At 46.3% G+C, this 27,959-nt stretch overlaps 1 long non-coding RNA gene across 1 annotated transcript; it reads left to right on the top strand.

Annotated features, from left to right (window-relative positions):
• Nucleotides 1-247: 247 nt before the first annotated feature.
• Nucleotides 248-27,738, top strand: LOC142830299 (uncharacterized). The gene is made up of 3 exons (XR_012905454.1): nt 248-373; nt 6,245-6,363; nt 27,408-27,738. It is a non-coding gene; the product is annotated as an uncharacterized LOC142830299 (long non-coding RNA).
• Nucleotides 27,739-27,959: the final 221 nt, after the last annotated feature.

Raw genomic sequence — 27,959 nt, forward strand, 5'->3', positions numbered from 1 at the left:
CTGGTTCTTTAGGAAAGAGTAGGAAATTCTGTTTCTTTCCACACTACCACCAGTTGGAGAGGTGTTCCTGCTGTCACTCCTTGAGGAAAGAGAAGGGCCAATGAATCTCAGAGAGGGGAGGAGAGTCCCTGCCATTGTGCTTCTAAATACAGGGGAGTCTAAAATTCAGAGGTAGGAAATGGGGCTATGTTGTTCTAGGGGCCCTGGATTACTTTAATCTGGCCCTGATTATTACTTGTTTAAAACTAGATATGATGATACTTTGAAAGACCTATCAATATGGTGACAAAGTTTTGGTTGGAAAGCATCCATTGAAGAATTTAAACAAGAGAAGAGAATAGGGGAGAAAGTGAGAATGTACTTCAAGATCAAGGTGTGTCTTCTTGAAAACTGCTTTCAATCATTAATTTTAATAGAACTCAAGATATGAGAAAACTCTAATGCATTCATAATGTATATGTTAAGCAGGGAGGATTCATTCTTGAGGAATATTTATTAGGGCATGGATCCAGACGCAGGCTGTCGGCTACTATTTTTCAACCTGCACCCTTACCTCATTTAGGAAATTATTATTAAAATCTGGGAACTGGGGCACAAATTATAACCTGGCTTTCAGCACTATGGAGTGTGATTAATCTGCCCAGGAGACATGAGGGGTAGTAGAACTAGTTTATCCAAATTAATATTTGCGAATAAATTGAGCTTTAAACAAATCACAATTTTGCAATTTATGTTATGTTTAAGATTGGATTAATAGTGAACAAAAGAAAGGTATGCAGTGGTGATAGTGATAATAGTTATCAAATATGCTATCTCTGATGATTATTCAACCAGCTCTAATGGATAGTGGATGGCTTCAGTCATCACTTTAAAGAAAGGAGAAAATTCAGAGCTCTAGAAACAAAAATATTGTAACTTTCAGATGAAAAACCTCATCCACTTAATCTTTCTAATATAAAAAATAAAGTTATTTGCCATTTGATTTCAAGTAAGTCTATGAAGTGTTTTCATTGACTCCACTCTCAGTGGCTTGGGTCATTCATTTGTATTTTTTATATTGTAGCTAAAATATGGTACAATATAATACAATATTTTCATACTTGTGCCAGAATTCATCTTGAACTATATAATGTATTTTAAACACACTGAGATGCACTCATATGTAATAAAGGGGCATGAACATGCCTCTTTAATATACCATAATGGCTTTATTATGGTAAGTGGGCCTTTGCCCACGAAAGCTTATGCTCCAACACTTCGGTTAGTCTATAAGGTGCTACAAGACTCCTCGCCTCTTTTGCAAGACTAAGTATACCTAGACCATCCTTGAGAGATGTTTGTCTAACTGTGTCTTGAAAATCATGCTTGACAGAGAATTCAACATCCTTCCTTGGAGGCTTATTCCAAAGCTTAATTTCAAATTTTTCCTAATAACTAACCTACATCTTTTGTGCTGCAAATGAAGCTGAATATTGTTTCATCTGCCTTCAGGGAACATGGAAAACAAATGATCACTGTCCTCTTTATGCCAGCCCTGAACATATATGAAGGGTATTAGAATCAGAGTCATAGGATTGGAAGAGCCCTCAGGAGGTCACCGAGTCCAACCCCGTGCCAAAGCAGGACCAATCCTAACTAAATTATCCCAGACAGGGCTTTGTCAAGCCGGGACTTAAAAACCTCTATGGATGGAGCGTCTACCACCTCCCTAGGTAACCCATTCCAGTGCTTCACCATCCTCCTAGTGAAATAGTTTTTCCTCCTATTCAACCTACACTTCCCCACTGCAACTTGAGACCGTTGCTCCTCGGTTTACCATCTGTCACTACTGGGAACAGTCTCTCTCCATCTTCTTTGGAAACTCCCTTCCGGTAGTTAAAGGCTGCTATCAAATCCTTCCTCACTCTTCTCTTCTGGGCTACTTCTACATTGGCCCCTTCTCCGGAAGAGGCATGTTAATTTCCAACTTCAGAATAGGGAAATCTGCGGGGGATTTAAATATCCCCCGCGGGATTTAAATAAACATGGCCGCCGCTTTTTTTCCGGCTTGGGGAAAAGCCGGAAAAAAAGTCTAGACTGGCACGATCCTCCGGAATAAAGCCCTACTTCGAAGTAGGAATAAGAGATCCTCCGGAAAAGGGTCAAGGGTACACCTCGTGGTAGTTCGGAATAGGAAGCCTAGTCCGAACTACCTAGTTCGAGCCCCGTGTAGCTGCGCTGCACGGGGTTTGAACCAGCGGGGTTTTAAAAATGGCGGCTCCCCGCTTATGCAAATGAAGCCCGGGAAATTCAAATCCCGGGCTTCATTTGCAAGTGCGGCATGTCTACATTACCCTCCTAGTTCAAACTAGGAGGGTAGTGTAGACATACCCTTAGAGTGGTTTTGCAGACCACTTTGAGAAACACTGTTCTAAATAAACACATGGAACGGTTCTAACAGACTAACACAGTTACTCTTTGAAACACTCCGAAATGACATCAGCCATTTACGCAACTGCATCACATTGTTGATTCATTCCACTTGTGATCCACTATGACCCACAAATCTTCTTCAGCAGTACTACATAAGCACAGCAGAAAACAGCTAGATTAGGTGCTACAGAGTCTGGTCCTACTCCCATTGAAATCACTGGCAAAATTCCACTGAAATTTAATTGTTAATAGGACTAGGCCATGGTTGCTGCTCCACATGCATTCATTTGTTTCCAATACACTTGACTGAGCGGTTTGTATATCAACTAAATACAGTTACTTTAAAAGGGCAAACACTATATCTGCCCTTAAGGAGGAAACAAATGAGGAGAAAGAGCAGAGTAGGATGGATAGATGGATGGAAGGGCAGCCAATGTCCTTTAATCAGTAGTATATATCTCTGTAATGTTTGCTAACAAGTAGGTTAATTAAGTCTGTGTTCTTTAAAATAAATGTGGAGCCTAAGATGAAAAAGTGTGCAGGCTTCAAGTTGTACACTTTTTTTATCCTTCGGTTTGCTTTTCAAGAGAAACCCCCCAAACAACAAATAAAAGTCCACCCCAACCTTAGTCAACTATGTTGTCAACTTCAGCTGCTTAACTGATTTTCTTCAGTTAAGAATTTAGCTGTTCATATAATAAGCTCATAATATATTAAAGGAAATGTGGTAATGGGGATTATATATTTTAGAGTACAGTTAATTATTCAATAGAAGCATTGGGTTTTAAAAATCTATCTTGTGATAAGAAAAAAAAAACACCTTTCAACGCTCTTTATAGGCATATAAAAGCTTAACACATATTTACCAGGTTCCTATGATGCTTGGTGAGAAAGCAAACAAATTCAAATGCATTGTGCATCTGATAAAAGTATTGCCATCTCTGAATGTTCAAAAATCACAAGTCAGATCCAAAAACTCATGAGATCAGCTTAGGAGAACATAGAGATTTTCAAAGTATGATTTTGATTTCTTTTCACTTTCATTTTTTGTAGGTTCACCTTTTCTACTATTCTCTTTACCTATGTGGACCATGCTGACATGCACTAAATGTTCCCTACTGCATGTTGATGTAGTACTATTTGAAATGGGATTATGTAATGTTCACTAAGGAGCATTTAGTGCATGCCAGCAGGTCCAATCCTCTAGTGTAGATAAGCCCAATGATAGAATCTTTTAATAAAATTAAATCGCATGACTGCAGAAATAAGGCTTTAACAAAACCATGATGCATCACAAGACTCACAATAAAATGAGAGTAGGCAACATGGTATTACAGTAAGTGCCCCTCAAAAATAGGGAAATGGTTTCCATTTCATAGAGCTCAAAGTGTACCAGTTTTTATATTAAATGTTCCTATATTTTTAGCACCATAGTAATGAAATAGCTTTCAAATGTGTTTGGTTAAGATGACATGGTTTTCAATAAACACATGTCAAAAATTATTTTAAAACTATGTCAAATGAAAGAAATAACATCACAAATGTAGCAAAAGCTGGAAAGTGTAAAGACAATGGACGATTTGTTAGTTTTTTATACAAATGTCATTTTTTCCATATAAAAGACATTTGTGTGAAAAAAAAAAAGTTGATCAACTCAAAGAATATTTGCAATTATGTGGTCCCTACTACTGAGAATATGAACAGGCGGTACAAATATTTATAAGCTTAGCTTGACAATATCCCTGTGAAGTAGGTTCCTTATCCATAAAATAAGATTAGTAATGTCTAAGACACAGCAAGATAGAGCAACTTACTCAGGTTCACACTCAGATCTCTCAATCCTGTGCTTAAACAAGAGACAATCGTTCCTTTTCTTATCTAGAACTCCTCCATTTGGAAACTGCATTAATTCCCTTGTACAATTCCCAGAGCAGTGGAGTAATGGGATGCCATAATGGGGGTAGCCAATGCCAGTATATATTTGAAAGGAGAAGTGCTGCCAATTGTGAGAGGGACTGGCCTTCCTGTCTTATATATCAGAAATTTGTGGCAAGAAGCATTATTTTCTGCAGATCTTTAGGCCCTCCAGGATTGCACTGCTCATTGTGCAGTGCCATGAAAACATCTCCCAAGAGGAGCAAATATGTTGATTTCCCTACATTTTTGCTGTTGTTGCAGGGGTGTTATTTACTGAGCACCAACCCATGGCCAGACATGCCTCTGCAGCACCCTTACTCAGTTTTCCCTCTTTAGGACCCTTTAGGAACTCCTTACAGTCTCTCTCAGAATTACCAACCACCACCGCATGGAACTGGGTTCATAGCCAAAAACAGTTTAATATAGTTCTGTGTCCCAAACTTAAAGTCATTAGAGCTGCTCTAAAGTGCATTGTCATCTCAGGTCTGTGCAATATACAGAGCTCTTATTTCTCTTCTTTACAGAGCCACCGATCATGTTCTTGCTAGCAGAAGCTCTGCATGCTGGTTAGGTCTTCCTTCTCCTGGTCAGCACACTTCCTTGTCTACACTGGCAAGTTATTCCGGAAAATCAGCTGCTTTTCCAGAAAAGCTTGCCAGCTGTCTATACTGGCCGCTTGAATTTCCGGAAAAGCACTGACGATCTAATGGAAAATCATCAGTGCTTTTCTAGGAAAACTATGCTGCTCCAGTTCGGGCAAAAGTCTTTTTCTTGTTCTGGAAAAGGGCCAGTGTAGACAGCACAGTAGTGTTTTCCGCAAAAAAGCCCCGATCGCGAAAATGACGATCGGGGCTTTTTTGCGGAAAAGCACGTCTAGATTGGCCATGGACACTTTTCCGGAAAAAGTGCTTTTCCGGAAAAGCGTCCTGCCAATCTAAACACGCTTTTCCGAAAATGCTTTTAATGGAAAACTTTTCCATTAAAACCATTTCCGGAAAGTCATGCCAGTGTAGACGTAGCCCCTGTGTTCAGGAAGAAAGCAGCATATTTACTGTCCTCCTTCAGAGAACTTCCCCCCAATTGGTTGGGAGAGAGCCAGGCCTCACCTAACACTGCAGTGTTCCTGGGTCTGGACCCTTAATGGGACAGTGTCCTGGTATTTTCCATTCAGCTACTAATCCTATAACACAGCCATTTCCAAGGGCTCTGTAAATGGCAGTAATTCTTAAATGGTGTCCTCTAGCCCCCTATACTCTTAAAAATCCAGTATATTCTGTCTCAGAAATCTATGGAGATTTCAAAGTATATTTTCTTGTCCCATGGCCTTTATATGGTCATGCAGCATATCAGCTATAGAAAACATAGGCAGTTAGAATGTATTTTATACCCTTTGCTAGTGCTTAGGTTTATTTTTCCTGGGATCTTTCATTTGAATTTTTCAAAGTTAAATCGTATTTGTGTTTTTACTAAAATTTCAGATCTGTCTAGATCAATTTACATTATTTCTCTATTCATGATGGTATTTCTAGCTTTTTTCCCCCCACTGTCATCCAAAATTCTCAATGAAATACTCTACCAGTCAAATTCCAGCCTCTGTAGTACCTATCTAGACATTTTGCCCCACCAATTTGTTAACAATAAATATCAATGTATCTTTTGCTTATGGTCTTTGAAATATTTTAATGCACATGACCATTTTTCTATCCAAGTCATTTTGAGATGATTTTTCATGTAATATTGTATGACACTTTTTCATATACTGTATTAAAACCTAAATATTACGTCTATTACATTCCTTCCATCCACTAAATCTGTAATTTTGTCAAGAAGGAATCAGATTTTTCTGGCAAGATTTGTTGTTTATAAGTGCATACTGAATATTACTCAATTTATTAATTGCCTTTATTGAATTTAGATTGTGACTTTAAAGGAAGAGTGTATACTGAGTCTAGAGAGCCACATGGCAGTAAATATCCAAGAAGGAATGCAGGAATTTCACTGATTTTGACAGTATTCTTCCTGATTTATAGTAAGGTTAGTGAGATTAGCACAGCATTCCAAAGTCTGTGTGTGTGTTAATTCTTTATAAGAATTCACGTACAGCTGTTGTGAGCAAATTTCAGCCTCTGAGTTGTTCATGTACTGTATACTCTTGGCTATTCGCTTGTCATGGTATTTGGTTGATCAATTAAATCAAGTGGTATTGTAACCCCCAAACACATTCCCAAATCCCCCATAGCTACATGCAGACTGCAAACAATGTGTTGTGTGTTAGCTATTTTTATATTGTCATGAGGGAGAGAGAAAGGGGTTAGCTGTTTCTTTCATTATTACAGATACCTTCTTGTTATATTAGCATTTTTTAAAAATGAAATAATCATATTTAACATGATACTTTTTTCCACCAAAGTATCTAGACGTCATTAGTTCTGTGCACTACAAAGTGAAAAAAAATCAGGATCATCTGCTGATCTTCCCTCCCACACTAAGGCCGTGTCCAGACTCAGGGTTTTTTTTGGGAAAAGTAGCCTTTTCCTGAAAAACCTTCCCCTGCGTCCAGACTCAAGCCGCGTTTTCGAAATTATTTCGAAAGAACGCGGCTTTTCTTTCGATGGCGGTAAACCTCAATTTACGAGGAAGAATGCCTTCTTTCGAAAGTTCCTCTTTCAAAAGAAGGCGTTCTTCAATGTAAAGAGGCCGTCTTCGAAAGAGAGCATCCAGACTCGCTGGGTGCTCTTTCGAAAAAGAGGATTTCTCTTTCGAAAGATCCGCCTGCAGTCTAGACACGATCTTTTGAAAGAGGCTCTTTCGAAAGATGCTTTCGAAAGAGCCTCTTTTGAAAGAAGCCTGCAGTCTAGACATAGCCTATGGGGTAGTTTTTTTTGGTCACTTAACCAACAAGAAGTATACCATCTCCTGCTTACAAAGTACTGTGGAGGCAGGAAAAGGGAATAAGGGAATTTGTGTGCAGCCATCTTGGTCTTGTTAACAAGAAAGCAAGAGTCAGGCTAAATTTGGGGCCTGACAACGGGAGATCTGTAATTAGATGCTGCCTTTGCCCCCTGTCCGAACCAGTTTTTCCTTTGCTGCAGCTCGTAATAAAACTGCCTCTGGCTACTTGTTGCTTAAACACTACTCAGAGTGAAGGCTTGTTTTCTTCCACAGTACTCCAGCTGGTTATCTGCCTTCTCCAAATGAGGAGAATGGGAGACTCTCCATTAGCATGAATAGTATTTTGATGAGGGTCCAAAAGCAGGCCTTTAGAAATTGGAGATTTTTTCTTATTCTACCTATATTTTTGCTCATTCATAATTATTTTGACTTTTGAGGACCTCCTTCTCTTCTGCCTCATTGCATTTTGCTTCCTTGCCTTCTCCCTAAGGCTTTCACTACTTAAACCTGTTATTTTTTCCTCAAACTAGAAGAGGAACCAACTTGCCTTGATGACCCTCTACTCTCCTTCAGGAACACGAACATCAAGTTAACTTTCACTTCAGACTGGCCTGTTAAATTAATTTAGGTGCAATAAATGGTCCAGAGGTATTAACCCAGTGACTGCTCAGTGTTAAATAAGGTTTAGGGTTTTGAATACAAAGAGTTCAATCTACTTAGCATCATGCCAAATACACTATTGACCATCCTTTTAATTTGATTAAACATACAGAAAAGGTGACAAAACGACTAAAGCACTTCAAATGTAAAATATTAAGTAAGGCTTTTACTTTAACAATTTCTTGTTCCCTTTCCCTTTAACTGGAAGGAGTTTGAGGGCAAACTCCCTTTGACATCCTCTTAGAATGTACCAATATGATATATTCTGTTCTTTGAGGTAAAAGAAGTTAGCTGAGATGATCTGGAGCTGCTATTGTTACACTCCAATCCCATTTCGTTTCAGGTGATCTTTGGGATTCAGCTTGAGCCTGTAGGGGTAGCACTATCATCTGGATTCCTCTAATCTGTCTCGATATGATCAGCACATCCCTCAAGGTTAGGACAAAGTAGGTCCAAGGGCTTAAAGTGGGGTGGTAGCCATGATGGGGACACTTGATCAGGTAGCCTCTGTCTGTTCTTCTATATCTCCCCCCACCCCAAACAAACAAGAGCAATAGGTGGAGTAGCCCATCCCTCATTTCCCCCCCCCCCCCCGACGTGTAAAGCCTAATATCCAATACACCACCTTTGGTTCATTAGTTTCTAAACTCACATTTTCTGACTTACCAAGCATAATCTTACCACAGTCTGTGTTATATCAGGTCTTTCTGTTTAGTTTTGTGTGTCTCATACCTTTCCCCCAGCCATATTTGTTATAGGTTATTCTGACATCTACTGAACTGTCATACTTTATAGATGAGTTCATAATTAGAAAAAGGGGATAGAGAAGAAGACAGAGGATATCTTATTGCTCTATATAAATCCATGGCACACCAACATCTTGAATACTGCATGTTGATGTCATTACCACATGTCAAAAGCCATATCTTGTGTGGCAAGGCCACTGCTTGGGCCAGTCTCCTGCCCTTCTCCCCAGGGGTTAGTGTTCTGCTTAAACAAAGCACACAAGATCTTATAGGGGAAAGGCAGAATGCCGCATTTATTGAGAACACAACAGTTGCATATGCTTTTCAGTCACTCACACAGGCAAACACTGGGCATACACAGTCCCACCAGCTGATGTCAGTTACCAGTCCAGAGCCTGTATCAATCTAGATCGAACACAGAGGTGGAGCAGGGCCTTTGTCAGTTGATTGATCCAATGCTCCTCTGGAGTTGGTGGCAAGATGAACCCAAAGTTCCATAGCAAAGCACCCTGCTTTTATAATCCTTTTCTCTGTTGAAGTCGGATTTCTCTGTGTCAGCCTGTGACTGGGGTGTTCTCTTTGGTGTCAGTGTTCCCAAAACATTTTCCAAAGCTCATTCTGTAATCAGTTGTCCTTCAGGGGTGCTAGCTCCACTTTAAGGCCATCAATCTGCCAATATCCGATCATCTTGTGAATAGGGGTACGCATCAATGGTTTCTCTGACATCAGTATGTCTCTTCACAGTCTGTCTTTTACAGTTTGTCTTGACCCTGCATTCTCCCCCTTCTCTCTTGACCATTTGGCTCTAATGATGACCTTCACACCATATCTCATTCATACAGACAGTCTCTCTCAGAATCCTTCAAAAGTAAATAGTACTGTTTCATATTAAGCAAAATCAAAACAATTCACATCAAAGGCCCAGGCCTTCACTATTTCTAATCTCATTAACAGACACAATATGAGATCCTATTTCTTTACTTACTAAACTTTAGAACAAGGAAATATAGGAGATATATACTTAACTAAAGGATTTGACTTACTACAATATTAAATATGATTTTATATATATTACTTTACATTACTAAACCTAAAATACAAATATAAAAAATAAAACTTTCAATCCTAACATTAGAACTTGTAGCAGGTGTCTGTAGCAGGAAGCCCAGACACTCTTCCTGGAACTTCCTCCACTGCTGTTTCTGCATTAAAGCTGGTATGACTCACTCTCAGACTTTTGCTCTCTGTCTCTCCTATGCCTCTTCTCCTGTCCTCTCACTTTCCCCCACCTTCCAACTGTGGAGGCTTTTAAAGGCCTTCAGCAAGCCAGCAGTGGAATCAGCTGGCCCCAATCTACCTGAGCCAGCTTCCTTACAGCTGCTTCTAATTGCCCTGCTGCCCTCTGCTCCTATTTAGCAGGTCTTTCCCTCTGTTTGGGCTGCCTTTTTCCCATTCTGCAGGAGCCCTCTGGCTTGACCCACTTAGTAGTGGAAAAAGTTCAGAAAAGGCCAACAATCACTATAATTAGGGTTATAGAATAGCAGCTATATGAGGATAGATTAATAAGAGTGGGAATTTTCAATTTAGAAAAGAGGTGACTAAGAGGAGATATTATAGAGGTTTATAACTGTGTGGAGAAAGTAAATAAAGAAGAGGCATTTACTTGTTCGCACAAAACAAGAACTAGTGGGTCAGCAGATGAAGTTAATAGATAAAACAAATAAACAAAAGGAAGTATTTCTTCACACAATCAACCTGTGGGACTCATTGCCAGAATATGTTGTGAAGGCCAGGGATTTAACAGGATTCAAAAAAGAGCTAGATAAATTCATAGAGGATAGGTCAATCAATGGCTATTAGCCAGGATGGGCAGGAATAGTTTGTCAGAAGCTGGGAATCTGCAAGAGGAATGGGATCACTTGATGATTACCTGTTCTGCTCATTTCCTCTGAGGCACCTAGCATTGGCCACTGTCTGAAGACAGGATACTGGGTTAAATAGCCCTTTTATCTGAGCCAGTATGGCTATTTTTATGTTATGGTCTTAGTGTAAATGTATAGATCCAACAGTCCTATTTTCATCATTGTGTCCAGTCCACATCTTGGTGCTGTTACTTTCTCAAGGGAGCTTTTTCACTTACTGAGGCTACATCTAGCCTACAAGCTTCTTTCAGAAGAAGCTTTTTTTGGAAGAGATCTTCCAAAAAAACTTCTTCTGAAAGAGAGCATCCACACTGCAAAAGTGCATCAAAAAAGTAATCTGCTTTTTTCAAAAGATAGCATCCAATCAGCGTGGATGCTATCTCACATTTAAGCTGCTATTGCTATGGATGGAATGGCTACCAGGGCACCTGTTCTTTTTCCTCTTTCCTCTTCTTCCAAAAGAACTCCCTCTTCCCCATCCACACATGCCTTTTTGATGTAAAAAAATGGAAAATGGCTGTTTTTCTGACAAAACTCTGTAGTGTAGACATACCCTGAAACATGTTAGTATCTTCTTCCTCCTCTAAAACTCCCTCCAAATTGCTCCATTTGCTACTCTCATGGGTCATTGTTCACAGGATATTCTGACTCATAAACCTTTCAGCTTGCTGCACCTCTTCCCCATTGTTATCAGTAGCTCACTGACACTTTTGCCCACACACAGAGCTTGCAAAGAAAGGTGCTGATTCTGCAACAAAATTCAAATTGACCCCTGGGAAGACAATGGGATTTTGTTCAGATGCAGGGATTCCTGCACACTGATCTCATTGCAGAACCTTGAGAACAAAGGGATTCCCCTAAATTAATTTTACTTTTCATACAACAGTTATAATTAATTTCAATTATTTTATTTTTTTAAAATGTGCATAATTTATTTTCTAGCCATTAACAACTGTTTATTCTACACATGAAAAGCCAAAATGAATCATGTAACATTTTAAACACAAAAATTACTTTAAGAAAAATTGCTGTGGGTAAAAAAACTATGAACCTTAATTCTGTGATTTTTTTTAAATCATAACAAGACTCAAAGCAGATATCATTAGTCTCCTTTGTAGATGGTTCTCTGTGCAATTTATGCTGAACAGCAATAAATGGTCACCTATTGAGATGAACACTTAAGTAACCAATGCCAGCAATGGATCACTTTTAAAGATAATTCAAGGTAACAACATTATTTTCAGTTCTGACAGCATTTTTCAGCTAATTTACCATGCTTTCTCTTTGTAGTTGATAATGATTTTCTTGATCTTCAGTCACACTCGAAAAACAAACTTGGCTGAAGAAAGAACTCTTAGTCTTTACCTTGATTTTATACCTGTATGAAATCTCAGAAGGCTAGATGGAGCATTTAGACTCTGTCCTGAAGTAAGGGATAGTACACACATGCTCTGTCTGATAGGGAGTTCTAGGATGGAATTGTGAATTAGAAAGTGTCATAATTCTACTCTACTCTTGTCTTGCTCCAACTGACAGTAAGTTATTGCAAGATGCTATTGGCAGCCTCACATCTCACTAGATACTCTGGCCAAGGAATAGATCAGCCTACACAAAGCCAGGGATGTGCTCATACCCGCCACCCATTCCTACCCACTTGCTTGCAAAAGGGCTCATCCTGCCAGTAGGGCCAATGGGTCACAGCAGACACAGGCATTGGCAGGTTACCCAGCTGTGCATCCTCTTTCTTGCTTGCTTGGCTGAAATAAACTTGGGTACAATCTCTGATCTTGGGACAGCTGCAGGGTTAGTGAGTCACTTCCTTTGGCACAGAGAAGCACAAACCTCACTACAGAGAGCATGATGAAGCAGAAACAGCCCATACTTCAAACCATATAGCTTTCCATTTAAATGGAGCCCTCCCATGAGTCAGTGCATGACCTGGCCTGATTTCCATAGGTACTGAGCAACCCCGATTGCAAATGAAGTCAGTGAGAGCTTCAGGGTCTCAGCACTTTGGAAAAATCAGCTCTCACAGCATCAAATACTGCAGCGGAATTCTCAAATATCCTGTCTGTGTTATTAAAAAAGCTGGTAAATGTTACAAGCGTTAACGGTATTTACAGCTCTCCAAGAGAAGATAAAAATAACGCCAATCCAGCTTCTGACCTTAGAATTGACTGAATGCAAGATAACAAGGCAATTTCCCCTCCTTTTTAAGTCTCAAAATTTGGGGAAAAAACTGAATAGTTGGTGAAAGGATGGAAAGGAAGAATTATTTGTAGTTTGTCCTGGTTATATTTTTAAAATATGAAATTTCAAGATTCAAAAAGCCCTTGAGGAGCTGCAATTTGAAAGTGCCTGGGCTACAGACATATTCACTTGGTAACTCATGTTACCCTTTCATTCTAAAGCAGGGCAAAATTTTGTTTTAGATTGCTTTTAATGTGCATTGTTTTAGCTCTAGTGTGCTGAAGATCTAAAGATGCAGAATTCAGGCATATAGTGGTTTCAAGCTATAAAATTTCCAGTGATCCTTAGTCCCTAGTCTGACCCAGAGAGGGAACTTGAACTTGGCTCTCCTACATGTGACAAAGCTCCTACGAAAACTGAGTTATGTCTCCACTACAGGGTTTTTGCACAAAAACCCACAGAACATCTATACTCCAAGCATGTTTTTGCGCAAGAAAATTTACAGTAGAGTGGCAGAACAGAGGGCTTTCTACGAGGAATAACTCCATTTTGCGCAAGAGTTTTTGCACAAAAAGGTGTGTTTAGACACTCAACAAGGGTTTCTTGTGCAAAAAGAGCCTCTCACAAAAAGCACAGGTGCTCTGATGGCCATTCTCTGAATAGCCATCAGAACTTTCTTGCGCAAGAGTGTCCATGCAGTGTGGATGCTCTCTTGCACAAAAATGCTTCTCTTTTGCAATGCGCTTTTGAGCTGTGTATGTGCTTTTGCACAAGAAGTTTTTATGGAAAATCTCTTTCTCAAAAAGGTTCTTGCACAAAAACCCTGCAGTGTAGATAAAGTAAGTGGGTCCTGTGCTTCCTGGCAGATTTTGCTTGCCTCAGAGGCTCACAGCAGCCCACAACTTTAGACATCACAGCTAGGGCTTTAGTTTGCTCTTTGTTGAGCACTTTTCATCATTGGCCAGAGTATGGTAATACAGAGAATAAACTCCACAGTCCTTTTCACTGAGAGGAAATGGGGAGGTGAGTGCTGGGGGGAAGTTAGGCCCACCCTCTACTCCCAATTTCAACTCAGGGCCCTGTAATAGTAGTTACCTGTGTGAGTCTCCAAAACCTGCTATAAGACAGCTCCAAGACCTTTTGGCTACTTCCCCGCACCTTGGCTGTGTCTACACTGGCATGATTTTGTGCATATACTTTTAACGGAAGAGTTTTTCCGTTAAAAGTATTTGCGCAAGAGAGCATCTATACTGGCATGTGCCTTTGTGCAAAAGATTTGCTTTTGTGCAAAAGCATTCGTGCCAGTGTAGACCCTCTGTGACGGATTTACGGGTGCGAGCACCTCGCGCCCCCTCTTTTTGACTCAGCGTAGAGCCAGGGGCGGGGCTCCGCGGACCCACCGCCTTCTTTATTCTCCTTGTCCCCAGCCCCCTGGGCTTGTTGACCGGGCCGCCCAGGAAAGGGGTGCGATCACCTCTCGACCCGGGATGGCCGAGAGGGTTCGGCGAACCCCGAGTTCAGGCCCCCTCCTTCAGCCGGGGGGGGGGGTTGTCCGTGGTGTCTTAGGGGGTGGGGGTTGGGGACCTGACCCGGGCCAGCTTCTGCGGCGGGCACCGTCCGCCTTGCTTCCGGCTCTTGAGGGTCGTAGGAAGGGTGGGGGAGTGGGGGACCCGGGCCCGCCCTCACCACCGGGTCCCAGCCCGAGGCCCTAAGTGGAGTTGGCGTCTACGCGTCGCCCTCCACGGAGGATGGGGCGGCAGCCCCCGACTCCTCCGCCCACGGGCGCCAAAAGGGCCCTGCCTCGGGCTCCTTCCACTCCCTGCTTGTCCGCCCCGGCGATGGGGCTGATTGGGGTGCACTCACCGCGCCGAAGTCTCCGGGTGCGTCCCAGCGCCAGTCGCCAGCTGCTGACTCCTTCCTTCTTGGTCGCCCCGGGGGCTGAGCCCTTGGCGCCCCTGGAAGCCAGGGTCGCTGCCTCCTCGCTCCTGCCCCTCGCTCCGTCTGCCCGGCCGCCATCTTTATGGGTGCCGGGGAGTGACGTCCGGGCGTTCCGCCCTGTCCGTGCGCCGCCGCCGCCCCCGCCCTTTCCCCAGCGTGGGTTCATGCCCCGTTTAATGCCGCCAGCCGAGGCGGGCGGGCTGGCTGCTTCCGCGCGGCCCGCCCCCTCCCCCGCTCCCGGCGGGGTGCCCTGAGTTGGGCTTGCCGCGGCCCCAACTCCGGGGCTGCGATGCCGGTCGGCGCGCCGTTTGCGGCGCGCGGTTTCTCCCGAGGGGGGGGGAGTCCCGCTCCCTCCTCTAGTGCGGACCCCGCCGGGTCCGTCACACACCTCCCACCCTTGGAGAGGCGCGCCCCGGGTGGAGACTGTTCCCCGATTCGGGAGAAAAAGTCTGCGTTCTGGTGGGTCGCCCCCGGCCGATGCACCACCTCAAAACAGTACGGCTGCAAGGCCAGGTACCACCGCATTATACGGGCGTTCGTCTCTTTCATAGAGTTCAACCAAACCAAGGGTGCGTGATCAGTCACCAACTTAAATTTATTCCCCCACAAATAATACCGTAAAGTGTCAATCGCCCATTTCACCGCAAGTGCCTCTTTCTCTATCGTGGCGTATGCCCTCTCTCGTGGCAGCAGTTTTCGACTGAGGTAGAGGACCGGCTGGTCCGCGCCTTGTTCCTCTTGGGCTAGTACCGCCCCGAGTCCCACCTCCGAGGCATCTGTATAAAGGATAAATGGTTTGTCAAAGTTTGGCTGCCTCAGCACTGGGGCGGAGGCTAGTTTGTCTTTTAAGGCCCGAAAAGCGAGCTCTGCCTGTGGGTTCCACCTCACCCTGGTCGGTTCTGTATTCCTTATTAGCTCCGTTAATGGGGCTGCGAGCGAGGCGAATTGGGGCACAAATCGCCGATAGTATCCGGCCAGTCCCAGGAACTGGCGGATCTGTTTTTTGGTTGTTGGGATGGGGTAGTCTTTCAGGGCTTGAACCTTGCTGTAAATTGGTTTCAACTTCCCCCGTCCTACTGCATACCCCAGGTAAGAAACCCCCCGTTGGGCGAAGTGGCATTTACGGGGGTTGGCCGTGAGGCCCGCCTTACCCAGGGCTGTCAGTACAGCATCGACGTGCTTTAAGTGTTCTCCCCATGTGGGACTATAGATGACAATGTCGTCGATGTATGCGGCAGCGTACTCCTGGTGGGGTGTTAGTACCCGGTCCATCACCCTTTGGAATGTCGCTGCCGCCCCGTGGAGACCGAAAGGCATGGTCCAAAACTGGAACAATCCGAATGGTGTCGAGAAGGCTGTCTTTTCCCGTGCCGCGGGGTCCAGGGGGATCTGCCAGTAGCCCTTTGACAAATCTAGGGTTGTTATGTAGGCCGCCTGCCCGAGTCGCTCCAACAGTTCGTCCACCCTCGGCATTGGGTAAGCGTCGAACCGGGACACGGAGTTTACCTTTCTGAAGTCTATACAGAATCGGGTGGCGCCGTCGGGTTTGGGGACCAAGACGATTGGGCTGCGCCATTCGCTGGTCGATTCCTCGATCACCCCCCACTGTCGCATCTGCTGCAGCTCCTGTTTGACCGTATCCCACATTTTTCGGGGTAGAGGGCGTATGGGCTCCCGCACCGTCCGGCCTTCTTCGGTTATAATCCGGTGTAGCCCCAGCATCGTACAGCCCGGCCTGGTCGTCAGGGTCGCTTGGTGTCCCCGGAGCATTTCTTCCAGCTGTCCCTGTTGGGGAGGTGTCAGCTCCGGATCCCACGAGAGCTCGGTCTTTCCGCCTTCCTGCCCCCCCCAGGGCCCCAGGTCCTCTCCTTCGGAGGGTGGTGCGATTAGCAGGGCCTCTCGGGGTATCCATCTCTTTAGCAGGTTGACGTGGAAGAGCTGCGTTCCTTGCCTGCGGCCGGTTAGTCGCACTTCATAATCCACCTCCCCCACTCTCTTAACCACTTCGAAGGGTCCCTGCCACTGCGCTAGTAGTTTGGATTCTGTCGTGGGGAGGAGCAGCATGACTCGGTCCCCCGGGTGGAAAACCCGCTGGCGGGCGTGGGCATCGTAATATTTTACTTGGCGCCTCTGGCTGTTCTCGAGGTTTAACCGGGCGTATTCGCCCAGCCGGCTTAACTTCTCCCTCAGTTGGGTGATGTAATGGACCGTCCCCCGCCCTGACCCCGTCGGTTGCTCCCAGCCCTCCCTCAAGAGATCGAGGATCCCACGGGGCCGCCGGCCGTATAGCAACTCGAACGGAGAGAAGCCGGTCGACGCCTGGGGGACCTCCCGCACCGCAAATAGGAGGCTCGGGAGCATCAGGTCCCAGCCCCGAGGGTCTTCTTGCGCGAACCGCCGCAGCATACCTTTGAGCGTCTGGTTAAAACGCTCTACTAAACCGTCCGTCTGCGGGTGGTAGACTGATGTTTGCAGTCGTTTGATCTTCAGGAGTGCGCACAGCTCTTTCATCAGCCGGGAGGTGACGTTAGGTCCTTGATCCGTGAGGATCGCCTGTGGCAGCCCCACTCGGGAAAAAATCCGCAAGAGTTCCCGGGCCAGGGTCGGGGCCTTTGTATTTCTCAGTGGGACTGCCTCCGGGTATCGGGTGGCGTAGTCTATTACTACCATAATAAAACGGTGCCCCCTCCCTGATGGCTCCAAGGGTCCCACCAAGTCCATGGCCACCCGCTCGAACGGAGTCCCTACTACGGGGAGGGGCACCAGGGGGGCCTTCGGCACCCGCGCGGGGGCCGTCCTCTGGCACTCGGGGCACGATGCGCAAAAATCCTGCACCGCCCGAAAGACCCCCGGCCAGTAGAATCGCTGTAAGACCCGTTCTAACGTTTTCTCGCGTCCGAGGTGGCCCGCCCAGGGGTTCGCATGCCCCAGTTCCAGTACTTCCCGGCGGAATCGGGTGGGAACTACCAGCTGTTTTTGCATTTCCCCCCTTTTTCCCTCTGAAACCCGGTATAAGCGGTCCTCCCATACCTGGAATCGGGGTCCTTGCAGCGGCCCCTCCGGGCCTTGCTCCGGATCCTCCGGCACCCCGGCTTGGTCCCAGGCATTCTGTAGGGTGGGGTCCATCCTCTGCTCCGTCATGAAGTCTGGGGCTGCCTCTATCTCCAAGCAGGCGGCCTTGCCACGGAGTTCCTCGTCGCGGCACAACCCCCGGGGTTCCGTGGCTCCCCCTCGTCCCGTGGGGGCAACCGGGCCCTGAAGCAAGGCTCCAAACCCGGGCCAGTCTCGTCCTATGAGGAGGGGGTATGGCAAGGTCTGGGCCTTCCCCACCCACCACAGCCGGTCCTGCCCGCCCCCGCTCAGGTGGACCTGGACGGTGGGGTAGGCGCGGGTGTCCCCGTGGACACATCTCATCCAGACGGGCTCCCCTTCCGGCCGTCGGGGGGGGATGAGGTCAGCCCGGACGAGCGTTACCGATGACCCAGAGTCCACCAGGGCTCTGACCGGGTGCCCTTCCACCATCATGTCTCGCACGACTCGGTTTCCCTCTTCGGCCCGGTCCCCTGCCGGGCTGGCTCCCTCCCCTTGGTTCAGCGTACAGTCCATTAAGGTGCATTCTCGCTTAAAGTGGCCCATCTGTCCGCACTGAAAGCAGGGGCCGCGGGTCCCGGCCCGGGCCTCTCTCGGCACCTTCTCCGGCGGTTCCTCCCCGCTAGTTCTCTCTGGGGGCGGGTGCGACCACACCGGGGCTAGGCGGGGGATATTGTCCCGCGCACGGCGTGGCTCCGGGGCCAGTTCCTTCCCTATGGGCTTCCCCCCGATCCGGGGCCCCCCTACCTTCGTGCCGGGTAACGCCTCTCATCTGACGCCTCCCTCCTCTTGCTCCGCGAGGAGGTGTGCCTCCATTAGGTTCACTGCCTCCTGTAGGGTCGTGGGTCGGTTCCGCCGGACCCATCGCTGCCCTTCTCGGGGTAAGATGTGTATGAATTGTTCCATTACAATCATCTCGGTGACTTGTAGGCCCGTCTTCTGTTCGGGCTCCAGCCACCGATTGGCCCATTCCCGCAGGCGCTGGGCCACTGCCCGCGGTCTGTCTCCCGCCTTGAACCCCTCCTGCCGGAACCGCTGCCGGCAGGTCTCCGGTGAGTGTCCCAGCTGGTCCAATATTGCCTCTCGGACCTTGTAGTAGTTCAAGGCATCGGTGACCGCTAGGCTGCGGTAGGCCAGTTGGGCGGGCCCGCTCAAGTAGGGGGCCAGCAGGGTGGCCCATTGTTCCGGCGGCCAGCGGGCCGCTGTTGCCACTCGTTCAAAAGTTGTGAGGAAGGCTTCGGGGTCATCCTGCGGGCCCAACTTGCTGAGCCGCAGGGGTAGGTTGGGTCCTTCTCCCGCCCCATTGGGTCCTCCCCCCGTTGCCCCCCATCTTCTTTCTACGGTTTTTCGCCACTGGTTTTGCTGAGTGGCGAGTTCCTGAACTAGTTGCCGCTGGTGCTCTTGGAACTGGCTTGTCAGCTGTTGGATCAACTGAGTCTGTTGTTCCTGCTGAGCCTGGTTCTGCAATCGTTGGTTCCCTTCGAACCACTCCAGGAATTGGCGGGGTTCCATCGCTTCTTCCGGTTCCCCCGAGTCTTCTGAATCGGGGATAGCTCGATGCTCTCGACCTCGTTCGTCTGTGGGGGATATTAGTTAACAGGTGCCCACATTCTCCACCAGTGTGACGGATTTACGGGTGCGAGCACCTCGCGCCCCCTCTTTTTGACTCAGCGTAGAGCCAGGGGCGGGGCTCCGCGGACCCACCGCCTTCTTTATTCTCCTTGTCCCCAGCCCCCTGGGCTTGTTGACCGGGCCGCCCAGGAAAGGGGTGCGATCACCTCTCGACCCGGGATGGCCGAGAGGGTTCGGCGAACCCCGAGTTCAGGCCCCCTCCTTCAGCCGGGGGGGGGGGTTGTCCGTGGTGTCTTAGGGGGTGGGGGTTGGGGACCTGACCCGGGCCAGCTTCTGCGGCGGGCACCGTCCGCCTTGCTTCCGGCTCTTGAGGGTCGTAGGAAGGGTGGGGGAGTGGGGGACCCGGGCCCGCCCTCACCACCGGGTCCCAGCCCGAGGCCCTAAGTGGAGTTGGCGTCTACGCGTCGCCCTCCACGGCGGATGGGGCGGCAGCCCCCGACTCCTCCGCCCACGGGCGCCAAAAGGGCCCTGCCTCGGGCTCCTTCCACTCCCTGCTTGTCCGCCCCGGCGATGGGGCTGATTGGGGTGCACTCACCGCGCCGAAGTCTCCGGGTGCGTCCCAGCGCGAGTCGCCAGCTGCTGACTCCTTCCTTCTTGGTCGCCCCGGGGGCCGAGCCCTTGGCGCCCCTGGAAGCCAGGGTCGCTGCCTCCTCGCTCCTGCCCCTCGCTCCGTCTGCCCGGCCGCCATCTTTATGGGCGCCGGGGAGTGACGTCCGGGCGTTCCGCCCTGTCCGTGCGCCGCCGCCGCCCCCGCCCTTTCCCCAGCGTGGGTTCGTGCCCCGTTTAATGCCGCCAGCCGAGGTGGGCGGGCTGGCTGCTTCCGCGCGGCCCGCCCCCTCCCCCGCTCCCGGCGGGGTGCCCTGAGTTGGGCTTGCCGCGGCCCCAACTCCGGGGCTGCGATGCCGGTCGGCGCGCCGTTTGCGGCGCGCGGTTTCTCCCGAGGGGGGGGGAGTCCCGCTCCCTCCTCTAGTGCGGACCCCGCCGGGTCCGTCACACCCTCTCTTTCACAAGAAAGCTCCAATGGCCATTTTAAACATCGGGCTTTCTTAAGCAAGAAATCAGTGTTACCTGTCTACACTGGCCTCTTGTGCAAGAACACTTGCACAAGAGGACTTATCCCTGAGCGGGAGCGTCAGAGTATTTGCGCAAGAAGCACTGATTTTGTACATTACAACGTCAGTGTTCTTGCGCAAATACTCGCGGCCAGTGTAGGAGGCTGTGGTCTGTGCTGGAGGATGCAGTCCATCCAGACCAGACCTACACCATCCCGGGTCATACCATCTTCGATAATCTTTATCTGGTCTGGGATCTCATAGCGCTCAGGTGTAGGGATGGTCTCTTGTTTGCCCTCCTGTCCTTGCATCAAGAGAAGGCGTTCAACTGGATGGACTACAGGTATCTCCAAGGCACTCTGCGGACTTTCGGCTTTGGGCCCCACTTTGTGGGGTTTCTCCAGGTGCTGTACACTTCCACAGAGTGCTTGGTCAAGTTCAACTGGACCCTGACCGCACTGGTCAGCTTCAGGCAGGGAGTGCGTCAAGGCTGTCTGCTGTCAGGTCAGATGTATACTCTCACCATCGAGCCCTTTCTCCATCTCCTTCACAAGACGTTCATGGGGTTAGTGCTTCATGAGCCAGAGATGTGTATGCCGACAACATTCTCCTTATGGTCCAGGACCCAGATGACCTGGCATGGTTGGAGGCCTGCCAAGCCATTAAGTAGGTGACCTCCTTCACCTGAGTCAACTGGGTCGAGCTCTGGCCTGGTGGTTGGGGCCAGGTAGCAGGTGAGCTCCCTCTCACCCACACTTCAGGCCTTCCAGTGGAGCATGGGTTCGCTGTTCTATCTCTGTGTTTTTCTTTCTGTTGCTCATCCCTCCCCATTGGAGAACTGTCAAGGATTAGAATCCAGGGTGTCTGAGCAGTTGGGGAGAGGGACAGGACTGTTCCAGTGTCTCTCCTTGCATGGGAGGGTGCTGGTGCTTAACCAGTTAGTCCTGGCCATGCCCTAGCACCATCTCAACACTCTGGTCCTGAACCTAGGTTTCCTGGGTCAGATCCAGCAGCCGATGCAGCAGTTCTTCTGGCCAGGACAGCACTGGATCTCTGCAGTGGTTCTCCATCTTCCCCTGGAGGAGGGAGGGCAGGGCCTAACATGTTTGCACACGTGAGCCCATGTTCTTTGCCTCCAGGCCCTGCAGAGGCTCCATGTGAGGCAGGTAGTCAGGCATGGAGCATGTTAGCACACATTTTCCTTCACCTCTTCCAAGGGCTCTGATACGACCAACTCCGTTATTTGAGAGGTCTTCCACAAAACTTGGGGGCCACCATGGGGGCAGACATCTTCATGGAGCCCCTGCTACACAAGCCCTATCTCTGTGTGCAGGTGGCAGAGTCCCCCTCGGTGCAACAACGGTTGGTCCTGGCAGATGTCACCAGGATTAGAGACCTCCTGAACTATGACCGGGGAGATTGAATGAATCCTCTGGCACTCAACCAATGCATGGGCACTCTCCACCCTTTGTACTCCCCAACACCTACATCAGGAGGTGAGGGATGCTTTGCTGCCTGCTGCTTGGATTCCTCCTGTAAGGAGGTTTAACAGGTAGTTCGAACTAGGGGCTTTAATTTGAACTACCGGGTTCCTGCTGCATGTAGACCCGGGCAGTTAGTCCGGACTTGTAAATTTCAAAAATGGTGACTGGCCAGGAAGATTCAAATCAAGCATGGGATATTTAAATCCCAGGCTTGATTTGCAACTTCGAATGCCTACATTATCCTCCCTAGTTCAAACTAGGGGGCTAGTGTAGACATATCCTATGCTGTTTCAGAATATTATCATTTATTCCAAAATAACACTGCTATGTACATACACCCCCAGGGAATTTAACATTGCTCTGGAGGAAAAATAGACATGTGTGAAGTCAGGATAGAGGCATTAGATTAGTTTTATCAACATAAACTGTTCAGCACCCCATGCTATTGCTCAGTGCATTCCCTTCTGCATTCTTTTGCTCATTCCCATTAAACTAATGCCTAGATGAAGGCTGGAAAATCTCAATGCTAAAGACAAGTTCTTTGAGCCCATCCACTAGGGAAGGGGATCAACATATGGCAGGCAGATCTATTCATGGCCTTTTTGGCAGCATTCTCCTTCAGTATCAAATGTTCTTACACTCCTTAAGAGCAATAGTTATTTACTTTCACCACAGTATGTGACTTTGCAGAGTTTGTTAACGTGCAATGAAATTAAATTAAATATAAACAATAGTGGCATTGCCAGGATATTATTATTGAATAATTTTGTTGTTGCTATTGTTTTGTTTGTTTGTAGATGCCATACTAGAAAAACCACCAACAGCACACTTGTGTTTTAAACAATGCTATTCCAAATATATATTAAAATAATATTCTGAAATATTATTGATAGCATAGTATGTTAAGTCTAATAACTAATTTAGACTAGTGATGGGCAAACTTCAGTAGTTTCAGAAAACTAGTTTGGTTTGGTAAAGTGTCCAAAAGCTCAGATACTTAATTGTGCCTTTCTGATCTGACCGAAGACCAGGTTTTCTTGTAGATTGTCAGCACTTTCTGCCTCTGACCCCAAAATTATGTAAGAAAATTTTTCTTGTAGTAAGTCTAGTCCTGAACTGAACTATTATGGGCAGAAAGCATGAAAAGAGAAGGAAATAGCGAACTAAACTCTCTTGAATCTCAAAATAAAAATTCTCAGTTTGGATTCAGATGAAAGCAGGGAGGCCTTGACTTATTTAAACCACTTTATCCATCACTAATTCAGTTTCACGTGGCATATGCCAGCAGAAAAGCCAGTCAGGCAGACAAATTCCAAAAGAGAACATTCCAAAATTTTACAACTTTGAGAACTATCAATTTTCAGTGTTTATTTTATTATTTGAGCACTGATGCAATGTCCTCAGCATGGTACATATACAGCCTCTCCCCGACTTACGAACAGGTTACGGACCAAGCAATTGGTCATAACTCAGTTTGTTCATAAGTCGGACCCCATAGAGTTACACGCAACCGCACTGTTTGTAAGTGCAGATCGCGTTCGTAACTCGGGGGCCACCATTTACAATAGCTTCGGACGTAAATGCAAACGGTTGTAAGTCGACCGTTCGCAACTTGGGGACAGGCTGTACACAGGAGGACATGACAGAAATGAATGTACAATCCAAGTTTTCAATACTCTTGGAATCAATGAATCTGCTGCAGTAGTGCCAATCCCAAGCATTCCAAAATCATGAATACAAGCCCTCAAAATCATAGTACTGATTTAGAAATCAGTTTTAAAAATTATGAATGTTGGATTTTTTTTATTTGCTTTCTGGATTTTGAACTTTTAGGAGTCACCATTTAATGATTTCTACTCACGCACAAAAAGGTTTTGGTTTTTAATTTGTTAGTTTTTGTATGGTTGGAGCCCACCTTAGACTAGCTGTTTGGCTCAAACACTATTTGTAGGAGTAAATAACCTCCATCTTGGTTGCTTGATATCAGAGAAACAAATTCTCCTTGAAAAGATCCTGCAGCTTCCATGGGGAAAGAGAGTGAGACCGGTGCAAAAAGAGGGAGAGAAGGAAAAATGTGGAAGAAGATATGAAAATGAGAGTGAGAGAAGGATGCAAAAGCATCATTCAGGAACAGAAATTTGAGAGAAGGGAGCAGTAGGGATACATGAGCAGTTCTTTGCATGTGACAATGAGAAGCATGATGTAGGAGCCCAGAGGAAGTCAGTGGAGGGAATTAGGAGTGAAATGATTAGACCAGCAGGAGAGGAAGATAATTCTAACGGCAGTATTTTGTGTACACAACAGTGAGGGGAGAATGGCAGCTTGTTAAGTTAATTTATCCTTCTTTCTGTCAAATGAGATCCTTTCTATCTCCCTCGTCCTTCCGTAGCCCCTCCTTCTGAGGCAGCTACCAGTTCATCCAGTGCCCTGGAGCAGGTCAACAGCCTCATGCTGTGCACCTGCCTCTCTCTACTGTCAGTCTCTCCCCTGTCTCCTGCACCACATGCTTCTGAAGGGTTCTTCCCTGCCTCTAATTTGAACTCTCCACGTAACCCACATCTCTTCTAGCTTTCACCCTGCAGGGAGCCCATAAGGATTAATTAATAATGTTTGTACATTGCTGGGAGGATGTGAAGTGCTAAGAATGTTAAATGTAGTGTAAATAGATGCATGCACAGTGCGAACACCTAGCCGGCAGTACTGAACTGAAGGAGAGCTTTAAATTGATTTTTATAAACTTACTAGAATTGTGGGTTTTTAAAATTATGTGTAATAGTTTAAATCATTCTACTATTGAAAATTAGACCAATTTAGTTGTAATTATTTTTTAGTCCTAAGCCTCTAGAAATAGGTACAAAGTAGAAAATATTTTAAATCGAAAACCACTTTTATCTGTGATGTTAATAGGGACACATTGTACACTTCAGGTTTTTTCCATTCATTTGCTACTAGATAAGCAGTGTGCTATTACTCTCTAGTGGTGCTGTCTTCAGGGACTATTTCTGTCCAGCACTTGGGGGGAGTGCATTATGAGATGTCAGCATGTGTGAGCAGAGATAGTATGGCTTGTCATGTGCAGATAGGCCATATTCTGCTCTAAAATGATGGCTTTGTCTTTTATCACTGTCACAGTCTTACTTAACAAGCTGTGACTCTGTGGTTCATCACAAAGAAAACTGTCATCCCCAGACACATGCCTTGAATGTCCTTTCATCTTCTGTGCAGGTAGGATCTGTCATGTGACATCAAGCAGAACAGTAACTCCAGATGGACTATGCTAGTGTAGCAGTATATTAACAAAGGGTTTTATTGGCATAAATCCAAACTTTTCACCTTAGATTAGATTATGGGGATGGAAGAAACATATGTAAGCTTTTAAACCATGTGAGCCTTAGTAATATGTCATAAATATAATTAGAAAAGGAAATGTTAGGAATCAATTGTGTTTAGGTGTTAATTTATTTATCACGATGTTACTCAGAGCAACAGATAAATCTATTAGAGCTGCTTTTGAAAGCAACTAAATACAGCTGCTGTAACTGAGTGATGACAGACAGGGTGTTTTCAGAAACACAAAAGGATTGTCGCCGCATTTCTCTACATAATTGCAATTAAGGTTAAACTTGCAGAGACTTTGGACTTTTGTAAAAAATTGGATGCTGTTAGCAATTTTTTCTAAATTTTTGCACTTCTATTTATAAGGTCACTGAGCAAAAAAATTGTGTTGGTTGCTAAGACCATAGATGGATAGCTAAAGAGAAAACCCCCAAGCATTTCCAGAGGGCATATACATTAGACAGCTATTTGGGATATGTAGTAAGTGCTTTTGTCCACAGCCTGTAGGTCAGAATTTTCCTGCCACAAGAATCTGGGCATATTCTGCTTTCTTCAGCACTTTGCATGGCCATGGGACATATTATACTGCTAGAGTTGTGATTCTGCAGATCAAATTAAACTCCTTTGAGGACATTAAAATATTAATATTTCATGTGAGATTTCATGGGTTTGTACTGAGCCACGGTACTTAAAATATTTCTCCAGATTCCATCTCCCCTGGGACTCTTTTTAAACTGCAGCCTTACCTTATGCGAGCACATTATTCTCCTCGGGTGCTTTCTAATTCTCTAAGCAGGAAAGACCAAAACATTATCCATAATTAGGAGCAGGGTCCCAAAAATTAGTGCAATAAAAGGAAGGAAAAGTCATCACTCAACATAAACATTGTCTGACAGTGTGAAATTGTATGGAGTAACTCTTCCATTGATAAAAAAGACAGCAATTTCATCCAGTTGAGATCAACTGGGTATGAGAGCGACCAAAAAAACTGCTTGTATAAGTACCACCTGTAAAGATGACTGTTGGATCAATGCCAAGAAACTTGAAGTGGAAGAACTGATTTATATACAAATTTATGTTGTATGACTTCTGACATCTTCTCTTAAACAAATTGATTTGTGTCTCTAAGGGTACGTCTAAACTACATGCCTCTGTCGGCAGAGGCATGTAGATTTGTTTGTTCAGCAAAGGTAAATGAAGCTGCGATTTAAATGATCGCGGCTTCATTTATATTTACATGGCTGCTGCGCTGAGCCGACAAACAGCTGATTAGCTGTTTGTCGGCTCGCTGCTAGTCTGGACGTTCCCCCTGTCGACATCAAAGGCCTTTGTCGGCAGCCCAGTTATTCCACGAGGAATTTGTGCCTTAAAACGTCTGGAATGCCCCTTTTCCCCCGGTCTCCGTGTGAGGGGGGGTAGACACCCCATCACACCCCTTTAAGTCTCCTGCCACTCCCCACCTTGTTTCCTCCTCACCCCCAACAGCTTGTGAAAAGAAATCAGCGTTTTTATAGGCGTTCGCGATCTCGAAATGGTAGGGTTGCAGAGAGAGATAGCACCTCATAATCCTTGGATTGGTTTCCTTCATCAAATGTAACCGTCTAAAGATCTATTACCATTTGGAATTGATTTCCCAGGAGGTAGTAGCACAGGGCGTCTACGGCAAGTGCTTCCTTCTCTACCATTGAATACGCCTGTTCTTGAGGAAACAGTTTCCGGCTTAAGTAAAGTATGGGGTGTTCCTTGCTGCTCACCTCCTGAGACAACACTTCCCCAAGTCCTACTTCCAATGCGTCCATCTGTAAAATGAAGGTCTTTGAAAAATCAGACTGGAATAGTATGGGAGCTTGTTTCAGGCACACTTTTAATAATTGGAATGCTTGGTCACATTGTCAGGACCATTGCACTTTTTTAGGTTGGGAGTTTTTGGTTAGGTCTGTCAAGGGAGCTGCTAGTAATGCAAAATCCGGCACAAATCTTTGATAATCACCTGTCAACCCTAAGAATTGGTACACTTGTTTCTTGGTTGAGAGGATCTGATAGTTTTTCAGAGTGCTCACCTTGTCTGTCAAGGGCTTTAGCCTCCCTCTCCCTACCGTATAACCTAGTTATGTGACTTCTTGTTGTCCGATACAGCATTTACCGGGATTGGCTGTGAGCCCTGCATCGCCCAATGACCACAGAATGGCCTCTAGCTGCTGGAGATGTTCATCCCAGGATGAGTTGCATATAACTATGTTGTCAATGTAAACCACTGCGTATTATCGGTGTTCCTGGAGCACCTTGTCCATTAACCTTTGAAAGGTCATGGCAGCTCCGTGTAAACCGAAGGACATAGGTATAAATTGATTATAATCCAAATGGTGTGGAAAATGGCTGTTTTCTCTTTGGAGGTGGGGGTTAAAGGGATTTGCCAATACCCTTTTGTTAAATCTAGAGTGGATATATATTGAGCATTTGTGGTGTTTTCGTGTCTTCCCTCTCCACTGCTCCTCTCCTTATGGTTCCGGCCTCCCGTCTTGCATCAGCTCAGAGCTGTTTATACAGCCATCCGTGCAGGAGCATGCATGGCAGGGGAGTGGCAGCAGGGCCTTCTCTGCCCACAACGCCACTTTTCTCCAATCTCAGTGCGGGGGGTAGACACCCCATCACATACCCTCTATTGTAGAAGTAGCTGCACTTCAGTCA

This window comes from Pelodiscus sinensis, chromosome 7, assembly GCF_049634645.1.
Source record: "Pelodiscus sinensis isolate JC-2024 chromosome 7, ASM4963464v1, whole genome shotgun sequence".
Lineage (NCBI taxonomy): Eukaryota > Metazoa > Chordata > Testudines > Trionychidae > Pelodiscus > Pelodiscus sinensis.